Consider the following 6,000-nt stretch of genomic DNA (forward strand, 5'->3'; position numbering starts at 1 on the left):
AAAGCTCGTTCTCTCCACACTGAGGAAAAGATAGGATATAGAATCAACATGAGACCTCAGTCCATTTAACGTTAAGAAGAGCTCAAACAACAAACTCTCTGGTTTGCATAAGGTGGTCATTTTGAAGGGGAAAGTCAAAACAACAGTAGTCACCAGCAAAAGAAAGAAAGTAAGAAAGAAAAAGGAAAGGAAAGGCAGACAAAGTATTGAATACCAGCGTGACAGTCAATGATTATTTTAGTCAGATCTCTGGTTTGTTTGCAGTTAGATCTGCAGACAACACTCTGCAAATTTTTGAAGACAAAAATGGTGGCCAACTGGGCAAGCCCCTGATTCAGAAGTGGATGATACAGTAAGCTGCATATCTTAATATACGTGGTTCAGAAGATAAGGAACATACTTGACTGGTGCTTGGAAAATTAGTTTGTTAATGTAAATTATTTTTTATGTGATGGGCAGCCTTGCACTAATTTGATAATAAATTGTTACTATTTCTCATTTTTTAATTATTAAAAGTAATACAATGTCAGTGAGCAGTGCTGTACTGCACGATATGACAATTCTTACATTTGAATGTGTTTCAATAAAAGAAACTTCTATGTGATTAAACTAGAGAAAATCTAAATAATTAAGGCCTGGTTTCATAACCAACATAGCCAATGTGATATTTACCTAGGAACATCTAATGCTAAGACGTGTGGATCTCGGCATGGAGCCCACGCTGTTGAGTGAGCCCTCGGAGTACCTTATGGTCTGCCTGAGGAGATCCGAGCATCTCCAAATGAGGTCAATGAAAGGCAAAAGCTAGAGGTGTTTTGAGGATCCATGTCCTTTGGTACCTGGTTTGGGACTGTAAAGTGACACGAGCCAGGCTGGAATTTATCATCTTACTCTTGTGTTACGTCTGCCACTAGATGCCTACATGATTTCTTCAAAACTCATGGATCAACCATTTCTTTCTTTAAGAAAGCAATTGCAGAAGGCAAACAAATGACCTGGCATATTTGTCTTCATTGACTTAGGAGCATTCAATCCCAAATTTCCCATCTCCTAGGTATCCCGGGGTGGATTTGTCCCCTATATCTCTTTGTCAAGCAATGCCGCTCTGCTAATAAAAGATTTGTGATTCATTGTGGTAATAGATGGCAGCAAGAATGAACGCAGTTTGTAGTTTGATGACAAGATATTCCTCTGGAAGAGAGGATACCTGCTAAAAAGATTACTTATGTGATTATTTAATTACCAAAAAAAATTATTATCTTATGGTTAGTGTGGGAAAAAAAGCAAGGGGATGGGAACTATCAGAATAAGGACAGGCCACTGGTTTGATGACTTGGTTAGCTGCAATGATGGGAACAGACTATTTTATCATCAGAGAGGATTAAAAAGAGACAAAATAATGCAAAAGAAAACTTAGGAAGTAAACTTAGGAATAAAAAATAAATCATCATCTGGTCAGAAAGATGTTAGAAGTCAGTTTTCTTTGGCACTTACTTAATGTGAACCCATTATTATGTTGAGGAAGTAGGCGTAGGTTAAAGGCTAGTAAGTTCTATTCCCATCTAAACTTAAAACAAGATAATAGGAATGGCATATTAAGATTTTTTTACTAGCACAAAACCCTCATTTTTATGACAATTACAATGGTGCTGCATTATTGGAAGTATTATTCTTAAGTAAAGCAGTAGGCTTCCAGTGCTTGGCAGTCAGGTAATACCAGGCTGTCAGGGCACTCTGCCAAAGCATTAGCATACTTTGGGCTTGAGCTAAGCCCAAATCAAAGACGTACTTCAACAGAAGCTCTTTTGACACTGTCTTACTGCCAGTGTTGCAGTAGGTGGCTGATAAAAGGTCTTGCTTTGAACCTAACATCAGCCTTCGGCGTTGGTTTCAGCCCACTGCATCCATTATCAGGGCAATACGTTAGCGAAACCAGTAAGAAGTCCTAGGATCCTAGCATCCATCAAGGAAATGAGTATTAACCAAGCAGTCTGAGAATCTGGGCACAACAAAGATGAGTACGTCCTCTTGTGTCTGAATCTGAATTCTAGGGTCTGTCTCTGAAAGGCTACTTTTGCACCTGAGCTTGTGCAATTTAAAGTACAAAGTTTCCTAGAGAAGATACTGAAAGAAATTGCAGGAAAATCATATTGTAGGAGTACATAGCAGAGGACTGATATTGCTGAAATTATAAAGGGATATAGGGATATTACACTGCTGCTGAGGACATGGGATGAGATTTCTAGATTGCGAGATAAAGCAACTACGTACTTCAACCAACCACCCACAGAGCTACAATGTACATGTGGAAAGTGACCTGCTTGTGGACCAAATTCTTGTAACAGTTTTGGATTTAATTATGGATGCAAAAGAACAGCCTTGAAAAACTGCTGAAAGACATGCACACACAAAGTATTCCAGCAGAAATAGAGTGGGAAACAGAATAAATATAGAATTCTTTTAGAGAGAACCATGAAAAACTTGGAAAGATTAAAACTATCAGATGGCAGAGGTGATGAGCAAATATTGCAGGCAGCTGTGAAGAAAAGGATTTCTAAATCAGAATCTAGGGAAATACATTCAAATTCTACAGAGAGCTGGAGAGATTTTCAGTCAGCTGATGTTCTTGATGTTAAAGATTAATATATTTTTTGTATCTTTAGGACCTCACAAAAGCTACCCATTTTGGTAGCTCAGATGGACTCCACCATTACAACTCCATCCCCTTTGATCCTTGTCATTAATCATTAATTCCCAGTTCAGCCTCTTGCACTGCCTTTGCTGTATTGTGGTGCTGGAGCAGAGCAAAGCATCACTCCCTTTCACGTAATATATCACATTGCTTTAGGCAGAGCCCAACTTGACCCGTAAGGAGGGGGTAAATTGGCACTCCATTCTGCTAGACCACAATATCTTAGTTTTGAATGTTTCAAAGACTAATGTTTGCACTGGGGCAGAAAGTCCTGCTTGCCCTTTATCTCTAATTGAGAGGATTGTTCTTAGCTTAGGCTTTATTTTTCTCTCATGTCAGTAATCTTGAAGTCATTTTGGACTTAGACCATTTTTCCACTCTAAAATCCTCTCTTTGAATGAATTTCCTTTGTCACAAACTTCAGAAAGTTGGTTAAATGTAATGATCTTTCTTCTGTATCTGTTTACTTACAGTAACCCTACACTGATTTTATTCCATTATTATTTCTTTTTAATGTCCTCGGATCCTTGGTTTGGATCTTGGATTAAGAATGCTGAAAGGAGACAATTTTATGCCTTCAAAAAGTAGCTTTTTATCTACTGTGAAAGCATACAAATTCCTTCCTCACCACAATGTATGAAAGAAGATAATGAATTTTCAGAATATTTATATATTCTCATTGCATAAATTCTTCAGATTATACATATAATGTTTGTTGAGAGACTATGGGGTTGTTCCTAAACAGCATCTATAATCTGCAAAATCTGTTTTCTGTGACTTAGAGGATAAGGGCAAACTCCTGTGAACATGATCAGCCTTGGATGCCAAAGTGTGCCCTGAACTCCTGCTGCAGCTATTTGCCTACATCATATCTATGACTGATTTTCTCTTCCAGGCCTCCCACCTAGGAATGTGCTTTGTCTTCCAGTTCTTTAAGCTACAGCAGGAATGTTGTTGCCACCTAGCTTAGTTAAGAAATACCCAACTGGTAGCAAAAGCACCAGAGACACTACCCATGTACCCATGCTACCACAGGCAATGAAAACTGGGAGCATCTCCTCTTCCAGAAAAAAAAAAAAAAAAAGTCTTTTTTGGTTAGGCAGAATGACTTTGAATGAGATCGCTGGAGTTAGTTTTCTTTTACATGTAATGGTCTTACAACAGACTTATTTTTTTCTGCAGCTCTCTCTCTAAAATTTTAAGAACTGTAATGCTCTTTAAAACTTTTCATTGGGTTTTTAATTTTGCTAAATCAGTATGGAAAGGAGATTATAGCAGAAGAGAAATAAAAATTCCATAATCTGGTCATACAGAGTTCTTGGTAAAAACATTTCATAATTGTATCAGAAGCATTATGAAAATAGATTAATTTTTTTAATGACCAGCATAGTCAGGATGCCAAAATCAGTGGAAGAATGTTTTCAGTCATTTTGATGATAAACAAAACTAGTATGCCTATGTTTTCCCTAGTGTGACTGATTATGTTAGTGACCGAAACAACAGTTAATAGTCATGATGAAGTTGTCTTAAACGATCTTATGGGAACTCCATTTTCAGCTGTAATATAGTTCTTACAAACCCACTTTTTATCACATTGTGACTAATTAAGTGGTGAGTATTAAGCCTTAGAAAATCTATTGATTGCATTGAACCAGTTCTTAGAGTGCCTTTCTAGCAGATGACAGCATTTATTCACTGTCGCTAAAAGCTCTTTACCATTTAGGAATGAGGTTCTCTAGAAATGTTGCATTCATCTTAAACTCTATTTAGCAAGACACTTAAAGATCTGACATGAGCAAGGTATTTTTAAAAATCTGCCTTCTTTTCCATATGTGGAATCAGATGTTTAAAGATAGTCACTTATCTATCATCTTTGTTTATTCAAGATGTCAGGACCATAACTCAATATACATTTGAGATCAGGAACAGTGACCAAGGCTCCTCACTTAGCATCTAAGACATTTTTAAGGCAGTAAAGGAGATCTGGATTCCATTCTTGTTACAGCTTTCATCCACAGGATGAAAGGAACCATGTCAAGTTAGACCACAGGCTCATCTAGCCCAATAGCCTACCTCCAACTGTAGCAGATGCCCAAGGAAGTTAGAAACAAGCGAAGGATACAGTAATAACTCCCCAGAATATTTTGCTGGCCCCCAACAAGTTGTGGCTCAGGAACATCCCTTGCCAAAGATACTTTTTCCTTCATTTTTCTCAATTGAGATGTGTTTCATTTGTTCACTTTCCCTGAAGGAGTTGGGGACTTCTGTCAGCAACAGCATCTTGTGGCACCAGGTCCTACAGCTTCACACAGCTATAAGTGGTGTGAAGAATAACCTCCTTGTTTGCCGTGAGCCTCCCTCCCTCATTTGAGGCCCTATAGTTCTGTAGTAGAAAAAAGCAGTAAACAGTAATTCCCTATTCGCTTTGTCCAGGCCTCTTAGGGTTTTGTTGTCCACTTCCATATCAATCCTTGGTCATGTCCAGTCTGAAAGTTTTCGTCTGCTTAGTTGTTTCCCATAGGAAAGTTGTTCAAGATCTGAAGATCCTTGTTATTCTTCTCTGACCCTTTTTCATTTCAGTCTAGCCTGGGCAGAGCTAATTGTCTTTGATTGCTGACTTTCATCAGGAAAATGAAAATTAGCTGTTATTATTTGCTGCATATCTAAATATCTAAGAAGAAAGAAGTTTTACTCCCTTTTCCTGCCCTTCCGCAAAGGAATTCAGCTGCCGTTGTTGTTATAAAAAATAATTAGTTGCTTTCTAACCAGTATAAAGAAATTTCCAGTTGGTATTTACAACTGCTTCTCAGTCATCTGTTTGAGAGGAAGTGAGCTGTTGCCAGTAATAAAACATCATAATTTATTTTTACTGTGTTTTCCGTTATATATTTTACTTCATTGCAATTAAATTTTGTAATCAACGTTAAAATAAAAACTTAAATTAATACAGTAAAACAATAAACAATAAATATAAAATCTCTAATACTTTTTTCTGTAGTTCAGCAGAAATTAAATTACATTTTCCAGTGCTCTTCTTGAAAGCCTATAACCCATAAGTTTAAAGATTCTGCACTAGGATACCATACAAAAGAAGGCTATGAACACCCCCTTTATAGCTTTTTCTTTTAAAAATTCTTAAAAAAAGGCTAATTCCCTTCCCCTACCTTAGGTATGTATAGAATATCTGCATCAGATACACCAGGGTGGTGGCTCTGGAGTGTCCATTGTTCAGCTGGGGCTAAGGGCCATGGAGCCAGGCAGCGGTGGGACGGGGGGCACTGTGTTGGGTGTTTTGATGTTCCTCTGCT

This window comes from Numenius arquata, chromosome 2, assembly GCF_964106895.1.
Source record: "Numenius arquata chromosome 2, bNumArq3.hap1.1, whole genome shotgun sequence".
Taxonomy (NCBI): domain Eukaryota; kingdom Metazoa; phylum Chordata; class Aves; order Charadriiformes; family Scolopacidae; genus Numenius; species Numenius arquata.